At 37.3% G+C, this 12079-nt stretch overlaps 1 pseudogene across 1 annotated transcript; it reads right to left on the bottom strand.

The window, feature by feature from the left end:
- Positions 1–2762: 2762 nt before the first annotated feature.
- Positions 2763–3382, bottom strand: LOC308269463 (THAP domain-containing protein 5-like; annotated as a pseudogene). Its single transcript has one exon. The product of its transcript is annotated as a THAP domain-containing protein 5-like (transcript).
- Positions 3383–12079: the final 8697 nt, after the last annotated feature.

Consider the following 12079-nt stretch of genomic DNA (forward strand, 5'->3'; position numbering starts at 1 on the left):
TCCACTCCCTAAAAAGAAAACAGTTTTGTATATTTGCTGCAGTGTACAGTTGTAATTTTCTGTAATGTCACTCACTCATGATTTTATGAACACACAAAAGTCAAGGCTAGTACCTCTGTTCTATAAGGCCATTTGCCTCTTCGTTTTATTAGTTTGAGAGAAAAAGAGAGAACAGACATTTCCAATCTAATGGAGATCCTACAAGAACTAAAACCTTAGCTCTTCTTTTTTTAAAAACACTTCGCTAAAATAACTCATCATTAATTTTTTTAAAATCTTGAGAAATGTGGCCCAGACTTGATAGTTTGGAAACAAAGCGCTAATCACTTTCAGTGCTGTTGTGGTCAGTGGTCTGATTTTTATGTTGTGTTGTTTCAAGCTGGATCAAATTTACTGCCCAGAGAACTCTGTGCCTCTCAGAGGACTGAAGGGGGTCACATGGGGAGCACAGTCCTTACAGGGGCAGCACAGATGAGTATGTTTTCTTTATGGGCCTGATGGATTTCACATCCTAGGAGCTTTGCATCTGAGAGAATCCACAGATGAAGCACATATTTTTGCTCCTCTGCCCATTACAAAGGATTGTATTGAATCCTTTAAACAAGATAGGCATAAGCATGTGCTGAGGCTTGTTTTTGTGGCAATGATAACAAGTGTACTGACCCATGCCTACTTGTGACCCACAGAGTGTGTTTCTGAATTGACTGTAGGGGGAAATATTGCAGTTTGGCTCTAGAACACAGAAAAATTGGGCAGTTTGAAATGCTGAACTGATTTAATTAGCACTGTGCTCCTGTACATTGAAATAGCTGTGCAGTGATTTCAACTTTAATTTAGGCCTTTTAAAAGGATGATTTCAACTCAATTATTCAAGGCTGTAGAAATAAAGAATAATGAATGTTCTGAAATTTGATGTTTTCTTTAACCCATTAAGCCCATTTTTGTCTAGCAAAAGACTCAGATTCCCAAATTCCTTCTAAAAAATGTCTGTTACCTTATAGAATTCTCAAAAGCATTTTAAAGATAGTATAATAATAGTATTTTTACTTAACAGATAAAGAAAACCCAAAACCAGGTGATAGGAATGAACTTATCTTACACCATAGGCAGTAAAATAATTATATTGACTACTAATTTTTCACATTTATGTTGTTAACACAAAATCTTTGTGTTTACACTTTTTTTTTTCTTAAAATTCATGCAGATACAAAGTGTTTATATCACCGTCACTTTTCTTCCTAAGAAACAACTTACTCTTACTAAAGTCACTCATGCTTACTAATCATAATAAAATATACATAGCCGGGCGTGGTGGCGCATGCTTGTAATCCCCACACTTGGGAGGCTGAGACAGAAGGATCACACAGGTTCAAAGCCAGCCTCAGCAAGTTAGTGAGACCCTGTTTCCAAATAAAATATAAAATAGGGCTGGGAGTATAGCCCGGAGGTAGGAAGCCTCTAGGTTCCACCCCCAGTACCACCAAAAATAAATAAATAAAATAAAATATACATAAATGGAAATGTATATTATTACTGTGTTAGTCTAGATTTTAAAATGACACCAGCACACGCTTTTAGATACATACTATGATTTCTAAAAATGTACATATTTAAAATTAACCTCATTAAAGTTTTTTATAATTTTATAAATAAGGATGTTAAGAAACTTAAATGAGTATGTAGTAAGATGTTCAGCTATATATAAGCTACTGAAATGAATATTCTTTCATGTTTAAATTGCCTTTCCTGAGAAATGAATTCAACTAAAATAAAATTACAATTGTAGTATTTTCCTTTTTATTATAGGTGCATAACTAGTTAAAAGGTCAAATAAAGAATTCAATATACATTGAGGATAACTATGAGGATAACTAGTTAATATCAAATTCTAGCAAACTACTATTATGTAAGTATACATTATCTTATAGAAAACTCTGTGTTAGGAAAAGTATCTTAATAGAAAGGGAAGAAGCTATGAAGAAACAGGCTAGTAGAGATCTAATAAATTTTAAAATTAGAGATGAGGCCGGGCGTGGTGGCACACACTCGTAATCCCCGCGCTTGGGAGGTGGAGACAGGAGGATCGCACAGGTTTGAAGTCAGCCGTGCAGGTTTACGAGACCCTGTTTCCAAATAAAACTATAAAAATAGGTCTGGAAGTGTAGCCTGGAGGTAGAAGGACTTCCAGAAACCCCAGTACCACCAAAAAAAAAAAAAAAAAAAAAAAAAAAAAAAAAATTAGAGATGAGGCTCATTTTGGGGGGAGGGGCCACTGGCAACTGAATCCAGGGGCATTGTAACTCTGAGATATACCCCCAGCTCTTTTTATTTTGAAACTGGGTCTCACAAAATTGTTGAGGCTGATCTTGAACCTGCAATTCTCTTGTCTCAGCCTCCGAAGTACTAGGATTACAGACATGTGCCACTTTGCCAGTCTTGATAAGTAATTTGCATAAGTAATAAACTAATGGTAGAACCGGTGTTGATCTATTCTAGGATAAACGTGTTTTTTCTCTCATTTTATGACTGACTCTTATTTTTTCACTATATTTTAATTGGGGAAAATTTTTAAACTTTTTCTCTTCAGCCCAACAGGTCTCTAGTTCTTCTCTCATTAATAAGCATTTTAAGAACAAATGTAGTTCATAGCATTAGAGCATTTTTGTAGCTTCATTAATATGAGAATATTATACAGAAAAAGTTTACATATAATTTGGTTTAGCTGACAAAAGCATATGTAAAATCATATTTTTAAAACCCCTTTACATCATAGTGACTTCACACGTTATGAAGGGGTTTTCTATAATCTTGACATTTTCCTCAGAGATCCAATTTTCCTGTGTTAGTTGGCTTATAAATGCTTCCAAAGACTTCAATCTTCCTAGAGTTTGTTGTTCTTGCAGCTCAAGAAGAGTTATCTTTGAATGTAGCTTGGAGACTTTTTGCCAAAGATGTTCCTTATTTATGTCTTGTCTATAGTAAGAAGTTCAATTTGCAAAACCTCTGCTCCATGGTCTACATCTGGAGTCTTCAATGTCTATGTCTTCCACCTGTATAGTTTCTTTGGGGGCAGGTATAAAAGAATTAACTATAATTTTAGAATTTTCTGTGGGTACAAAAATGGCAATAACAGATTATTCTTTATTTGTGTTTAATTCTTCAACTGTTTGATTAATTATGCTGAATAAGAATGTATTCTCTTGTGCTAACATAATTTCCATGGAATTATTTCTAAAGTTTGGATTAGCAAGATGACTGGAAGTTATTTCAAGCACTTCTGGATTTTCAAAGACTGTTGAATACTTTCTGAATTTGAATTTATCAAAATACTTGTAGAATTTTGATTCGCAAAAGATGTGTGAAGCTGGGCGTGGTGGCCCATGCTTGTAATCCCAGTACTTGGGAGACTGAGACAGGAGGATCATAGGTTCGCAGCCAGCCTCAGCTACTTAGTGAGGCCCTCTGCAACTTAATGAGACCCTGTTTCAAAATAAAGGATAAATATAAGGCAGGGGGTGTAGCTAAGAGGTAAAATACCCCTAGATTCAATCCCTAGGACCACACACACACACACACACACACACACACACACACACACACACAGATGTGTGAAAACCAGTTATGTGAAAACCAGTTATTCCTACATCTTGGTTAACTAAAGTTTCTGTTGCAGATTTTTATTTTTTTGGCATCTTGCTTATCTGGATTTGAATTAGTACTTTATTTTGTGTATTTCTTGTTTTGGGAGCTGGTGGCTTCACCATGGCAGATGCATCAAGGAATTCTGAATGTTCAGGAAGTACATCTGTGTTAACTGTATTTTTCTTTGCCTCATTTGATGCCAATGATTCTTCTGGCTTGGCTTTTAGGCATACTTCTTTCTCATCTTCCCATTATTTCTTCTGAGATTGTTTGTTTTTATTTTTGAAAAGGTCTTTTTCCTGATAATCTGTCGGCAAAGAAAATATTGTTAGAATTGCAGTTTGTAGCCAGGCGTGGTGGGCGCACACTTGTAATCCCAACATCTGGGAGGCTGAGACAGGAGGATCGCAGTTCGAGGACAGCCTCAGCTACTTAGTGAGGCCCTTTGCAACTCAGTGAGACCCTGTTTCAAAATTTAAAAAAAATTAAAAGTAGGGTTGGAGGTGTAGCTTGGAGGTAGAATGCCCCTGGGTTCCATCCCTGGTAACACACACACACACACACACACACACACACACACACACACAGAAGAATTTCAGTTTGTTTTAAATAACAAATATTTCATCTGATGTCAAGAGAGTCAAGAATCCCATTTCACATTCATTTCCATATTTTTTGAAAAGGTCTTCTCCCTGATAATCTTTAGGCAAAGAAAATATTGTTAGAATTACAGTTTGTGTTAAATAATGAATACCCCATCTGATGTCAAGAGAGTCAAGAATCCCATTTTATATTCTTTAGCCACTTTTCAAGTCTCTCTTTGTCATGTAAAGAGGTAAAAGCTGAGCTTCCAGTCTATATTGTTTCATTCTCTCTGGTTTTTAGAGCAAATCGCTGCACAGTAGTGGAGCATCACACCAGCATGGCCCGGGAAGGGCCCAGAGGCTCACAGCCCTGCCCTCCTCACAAAGCCTATCTTCCCTCTTTATCTCTGGTTTTAAAAGGATATATAACAATCCTACTGAGTAGTGGGATAAACACAGTACTCCCAAATGAAAAAGGCTCAGGTTTAATTTTCAGCTTTGCCATATATTGATTATGTAATTTTTAAATTTCAACCTTTAGAGTGTCTGTTCATGTACTTGCAAAATTGGAATAAAGAATATGGCACAGAGAATAAACAATTAGCTTTAGAAGTAGAGGAAAGAAGATTAAGTCCAAGTTCCTTAACTTCCTGTAACCTAAAAATCATAGTACCCATTTTATCAGGTGGTAATGAGGATTAAGCACTCTCTCTCTCTCTCAAATTTATAAGGGCTAAATTGAGTCAGTGTGTGAAAACTTCCAGTACACTTTCTAGTTTGTGACAAGAACCAGATGAATGTTGATTTTCTTGTTCATTTTCTGAGCATTTTTATAGAGGTTGAAAACCCATTCATTTTTTAGCAGCTAAGGTCTTCTACTCATATTGTCTATATACTTTTCGAACTAAAAATCCAGAACAAGTCTAGACACATTTACCTGTCTTGCTAATTGGAAGGGGATTCTATAGAGAATCTATAAAGCCTCTTGTGTTTCTAAACATGGAAAATACACATCAGTGCCTTATAACGTGTTCACTGTGATGTAGTGTCTTCAATGGTTTCTACACTGATATCCAGCCCTATACCCTTGCACAGTAGGGTGGTGCACCACCTTGATAGAATCACTCTGGACAATCTTCTTTTATGGGCATTATTTAGCATGACTAAATAATTAATAATAATTAAATGGCAAACATTTGCCCATGTTTCCAAACTTTATGGCCACCCTGTAGTGAAGTTTCAGCATTTGAGTAAGACAAAGGGCCTCCAGAGAGGGGTTTGCTCTGCTGTTCATATGGCAGAGGTATGTAAGCACAAGAGAACTGTGCTTACATACCTCTGCCAGAGGCTCCAGGGAGCGGAGTCCATTCATAACTTGTATACAGATTCAGATGCTCAGAGGATTCCTTGCTATAAAATGTTTTTCCTAGTATACCCAATTCACACATAATTAGTGATTGATCCTTGCCATCTTAGGTGGCTGAATTACTGGGAGCTTGTACAAACTCACTTCAGTATTTAGGGGTTGGGTGAATACTGGATGAAGGGCCATGAAGAAGGGCTAGGAGGCAGGAGAAGGAAGACCCAAGAGAGTGTGGTGTTCCAGAACAGAGTGAAGGTGCGTCAAGAGGAGAGAGTGATCAGCTATTTCAAATATGGCTGAGAAGTCAAGTAAGATTAAGATTGATAGTTGAGCATGGATTTGGCAACATAAGTACTAGAACCCATGAGAAAGGCAGTTGTTAGTGCTGGAGTCAAAGGCTTATTGGAGTGTTTTTAAGAGAAAATGGGAAAAGAAGATGCTGATAACAAATGACTCTTTTGAGTTTTGCCATCCTTTTACTTATATCTTACTGTACTTGGTATAAGATAGTTTATTAAATTCATTAAGTCTGTAAGCATTCTATTTGTGATACAGAATCCACATTATCTTGGTTTTCTCAGATCATTACATTACAAAGAATATAGGTCCTCAGACTAACATTTGAAGACCAAGGGCCAAATGACTTCTAAGATCTCTCCCAACTGAATAATTCTGGTGAATTCTATCCATCCAGTTCCTGCCAGAGTATCCTCAAGGTAGCCCTTATTTCTTGTACACTTGTAAAAATGGAGTATATTTTTTTACAGTATTACTTAAGAATATATTAAAAGGATCCAACAGAGCAAAATAAGGGCCAAGTGACTTGAAATAGTCACAGCTAGAAGAAGAGTCTTATCCAAGACAGGTATTTCTAGTTATCACTATATTTTATCTTACTAAGTCCCATTATATTGATCTAGAGGGATGTAGGTAATCTGAGGCCTGTAATGCAGAATAACCTCACTTTCCATATGGGGAACCTATTTTAGAGGAGCCTTTTAAGGTGTATTTTTATGTACTTACCCAGGAGGTGACTCCACTTATATGATTTCCCTGCTAAGAAAATTCTTCAATTATCTGGAAAACACTATTAAGGAAGCTGTCATGTTATTGAAAAAGATCATATTTCCCCATTTATACGATGCTTGCTTATGTGTATTTCTCCAAACATTTCAATCTTTCTCCTCCTGTATTTTTTTTTTAAAGATCAGCTTTTTCAAAATACAGTTTCATGGTGTTCTGTTTTATGTCATTGTAACCCTGACTGCTATGTGGAAGTGGGTCTTGCATTGTGAGAAGCCTGGTTCTAATCGGCAGATCTGCTTTCTGGAAACTAAGCATTCCACAGCAGCTTCAGTATATATGACTGCTAAATAATCCCTTTGTTCCCCAGATGGAAGGCTGTCAAACCAACCAGTTTATTCTTCCAAAATGGCAAGAGGACTCTTATGCATTTCCCAACTTTTCTTTTTTCTTTCTTTTTTTTTTTTTTAGCTGTTGTTGTAAAAGTTTAGTGTGCTTCAGGATGTGTCATCTCTTATTTCTTAAGGGTCAACTGTGTGGCGAGAGAAAAGGTCAACCTAAACAGTTCTCGGATTTCATTTCGGGAAATTCCAGCTCCAGCCCAGCTTGTTCTGTGCAAGTCCGCCTATCAAGGCTCAGCTGCTGTTGTTGCAGCTGTTGCTGAGGACAGAGCCCATTTATTTCCAATCAGCTGGAGCTTCCTGTAAGTGTTACCCAGACTATTGCTACTCAACTGAGATTTTTTTTTTTTTTTAAACAAGATTTATCACAACAGTTCCAGCTTCACGGGGCTTTGGAATACAAGCCTTTAAAGTCTAATCACTTTCCAAAACTCAGGTGCAATGCTAGCGGCAAACTATCAGAGATGTCAAACGCCTCACTTAGTTCAGCCTCTGCTATTTGTAGGTATCTCCCTGCAGAATGGGGAAATGGAGTGGAAAGTTTGAATGTGTACTTGAAAAAAATCCTTTTTATTATAATTCTCATCTCAGCTGTGCCCTTGGAGAAGCCTATGTAAGACAGGAGAATTCAGAGTCAGAGCCTGACACCAGCTCCTTGTCTTGAGATGAGAAGAATTTTAGTGACTTGTCCAAGGTCACTTGTGCGGCTCATTGTGCCGTTATCCTCTCATAATACTTATGGTACAGTTGATCGTGGGAGAAAATATCTGAAGATGGTAAACAAAGGGTTCCTTTTCACAATGAAATATTTATTCTTGTAATTATCCTAAGGGTCCTGGAACATTGTGTTTGACGGCAATAGTTTTATTATGTTCTGTTCTTTCTGACCTTGTTAGAAGTTTGTAGTCAGATAAGATAGAAATATTTATTTATATTATATCAACATAAATACTTATACATGTATATATGTGTTTGCTCCTCTGTCTAAGAGACAGGAGGCAAATATGTTTGGATTGTAAGAAATGAAAACACAGGAGTGAAATGAATGACTCCAACTGATGCTATAAGGCATTTACATTTTGATAAGTCATGTTTGACGCAAGCAGAAAGAATATGCAATGGTGCACATTTGTTTTTTTAATGAAAGCTAGGGCAAAAGCTGTAATGTTCTACAATTTAAAAATTCCCTTAAAAAGTCAGGCCTCACTTCTTAACTCTTTACTCCATTTCCCTATCTTCTCCTTTGTCCTGAAAAAAAAAAAAAAAAAAAAAAAAGCAGAGTTCTCGTTGATCCTTTTGATTTTGAACCCTGTGACATGAAAATGTCTCTGTTAGTTTTATCAAGATGACATCATTGTTTACAGATATTGGATGAACGATCAGGTTTTGGCCAAAATTTAGCAGCTGGATCTTTTAGCGCACTGGCTAAAACTGTCTATGCAAAAGAATAGTTATACTTAGGTGATGTTGTCCCCCTAGCTCTCTACGTTGTGTTGGTCAGTTCACTTGCCAGTGGCTAATGCTGTGCCCTGGTTAGTCAGGTTACTTGGGTAGGAATCCAGGATCTACCTCTAGTTAGTTATGCAAATCTAGGAGCTACTTACTCAAACTATCTGAGCAACATTTTTTTCATTTTTAACAACATGGATAATAAAAGCTCCTTCCTCATCCCTGGGAGTATTGGGAAGCTTAAATGAGATAACCCATGGTACAAGCTAAAAGTTCTAGAAATAGTGGCTACATTTATTATTACATATGAAATTGAGTTTTCTTAACCTTGAGAGAGATAGAAGGGGTCAGATTACTAGATTTTTCAAAAGGTACACCTGAAGGGAGCTGCGAGCCTCAGGGCCAGTCTGCACAGGTGTTCACAGGTATTCTGTGGATTTGTCAGGCATGGAGTTGTTATTCTGTCCTGTTCTCTTGACTTTTAAGCGACTAAGAGGAATTGTTTTCCACTGAAAGCTATCCATTAGCCAAAATATATCTGACCATAGTTTCTTACGGAACAAAAAATCTCATTCTTTATTCATATTCTAACTTCCTCTCCAGGAAATAAAACAATACAACAGACAAACAACCTTTTGTCTAAGGTGAGTTTAGGTTAGATATACAGATAAATAGAACAGGGAGCCTGGTTTCTTTTCTTCTCCTATTCTTGCAAGTGTGTGAGAGTGTTAGTCTAAAGTTCCTATTTTCCAGGGCAGATAACCTTGCATATATGTAAGATTAACTAGCCAGGCGTGGTGGCGCACGCTTGTAATCCCAGCATTTGGGAGGCTGAAACCATAGGATCATGGTTCACAGACAGCCTCAGCTACTTAGTGAGGCCCTCCACAACTTAGTGAGACACTGTTTCAAAATGAAGAATAAAAACAGGGCAGGGGGTATAGCTCAGAGGTCGACTGCCCTTGGGTTCCATCTCCAGACCCACCCACACATACACAAAATAAATAAATAAATAAATAAACAAATAAATAAATAAATCTCATGCTCCTTCTGAGTAAACCACCCGTCATCCCCTAAGGTGAATACTCTTAATATTTTCTCACTTTATATTAGTTTTCTAGAACTTTGTATTAATGAATTCATATAGCATGTCTGACCTTCATATTATTTTAATGAAAACAAGTGTATTGTGTGCATACACTTGTAAGAATAGGAGAAGAAGGAAAACAGGATCCCTTGCTCTATTCATTTGTATATGTACAATATAATGTAAACATGTGTTAGTGGGTATAAAGTATATGCTTTGTGCCTGGCCTTTAAAAAATAAAGTGTCTGTTTGGGAGATTCACCCTGTAGTGTATGGAATCCAGCTCCATCCAGGTTGGAAGAGTTGACTGTCTTTATCCCTTTCCGGCTCTGCATTCATGGACTTCAAGTTGGGAGCTCAAGACAGGCCACAGAGAGAATATTTACATGATGGAAACTGGCAAATGGTACCTACCATCACCTTCTCTAACCTGGACAGCCAGTTAGCAGAACATGTTTGGATCCGTTAATTCATGAGGTTGGGTAAGTCCTTTATATTGCTGAGAAGTATTTCATCGCATAAATACACTACCAATTATTCATCAGTATATTGTGTAGATGGATGGCAAATTATGTTGTTGCACATTTGTGTTGTTTTCCATTTGGAGCTATTATGACTAAAATAGTTATGAATGTTTTGTATCAGTCTTTCTTCAGACATATATTTTTATTTACTTTGGATAAATCCCTAGGAAAAGAATTATAGCATATACTGGAAACCTAAATGTTCTATTATAGAAGTAAACAAAATAAAATACAAAACAAAAAAACTTGCAACTCAATAAATTCTTATGAAGTTGCTCATAAATTAATGTTTGGAGTTGATGTCATTGAGTCCTGAGGGTTGTAATCCCAATAGCTGATAGGGTGAACCCACTGTAATGCATTTACCTGGGTGGTACCTGGTAGGCCAGTAGGGTGTGGCTTGAGGAGATGGTCTCGGGGGTGTGGCCTTGGGGTTATAAATGGTCCCTTCTCCCCCTGTTCACTCATTTGCTTGCAGCCTCCATGAAACGAGGAGCACAGCCCATGTGCTCTCCCTCTCTCTTCTTCCTGCCACCATGCCCTGAGATCCTTGGTTCCTGGTCTCAAATAAACTGAACCTGAAACCATAAGAAAATAAATTTTATTTCCTCTAAATTACATGATCATATCTTTAGCTTATGGCTGTGAGAATGCTGACTGGAACAGAAGTGATTGTCGGTGTAACTATAGGTGAAGAAATAGAACACTGTTAGAATCTTAAAAGTGCCCTTAATTTTCTATCCAGTTTTCACCTTTACATCCTCCTTCACAAAGTTTGACTTTATATCTTGACTTTATAGTGTCATCCCTTCTTGGCTTTCCTTCAGAGTTTATACCCAAAGGCATATTTCTAAATCTAAATGCTAGGATTTAGTAATAACTACTTTCCAAATGGACTCACGCATTATTATGTGTCTGACATTCTTAGCTGAAAATTTTATTTGTGAAATGTTTATGAGATTTAAGTTGAGTGTGTGTGTGTGTGTAGTGCTGGGGATTGAACCCTGGGGCATTCTACCTTTGAACTATACCTCCAGTTTTATTATATTTTTTATTCAGAAACAGGGTCTTTCTAGTTTGCTGAAAGTCTCATTACATTGTTGAGGTTATCCTTGAACCTGTGATCCTCCTGTTTCTGCCTCCCAAGTACTGGTATTATAGGCATACACCACCATGCCCGGCTAATGTTTTTACATGTAACAAATAAAAAATTCTTTTTTTTTTTTCATACTGGGGATTAAACCCAGAGGTGTTCTACTTCTGAAATGTACCCCATCCTTTTTGTTAAGGTTTAAAAAGATGTTGTGGCGAAAGATGAATGTTACAGTTTGGGGGTGAGGGTTACCATTTAGGGGAACAGTCCCTGGGGACCTTTGTTAGACCCTGGAAACAATTCTCTTTAAACACAAAAACCGTGGGTTCTTGTCCTGAGCTAAGGATAAATATGCAATAGCCCGGACTCTGGCTGAAGATGTAAATGAGTTTATTAAAAAGATAGAAATACAGAAAGCAGTTAGAACCCCATGCCATTCAGGCGTAGCATGGTGTGTGTGTGGGGGGTGATTCACCAAAGTACAAAACACAAAACAGACTTTTTATATACATGATATCCTCCATCTTGATTCACATAATTCTGAAGTAGTAAAAGTCCCTGTAATGTTCCTCCCCTTAGTTTTCCCGCCCGAACTCCAGTTTATGCCCAGGCTTCTCTTTTCCCAAAGGTCAACCCCCTCCTCCCATTCACACTAGATTATCCAATTATTTTGTAAACCTGTCTTTAGAATGAGGAAGTCCTAGCAGCCCTCTCCTGTCAACTTGCTAATTACCTTTAGCTAGGTTAATTTATATTAGAATAGTTACCTGCTTCTTGGCAGAAACCAAGTCCTTTCACAGATCTACCCCTCACCCAATTTTTGAAATATATTTATTAATAATCTTAGCTTTCTCAAATCTTCCTAGGCCATTCCCAATACTGGTGAGGAGATAGAAAGGAAACAGGCAGAAAG

The sequence above is a fragment of the Muscardinus avellanarius genome (genome assembly GCF_963383645.1).
Source record: "Muscardinus avellanarius genome assembly, chromosome: 11".
NCBI lineage: Eukaryota > Metazoa > Chordata > Mammalia > Rodentia > Gliridae > Muscardinus > Muscardinus avellanarius.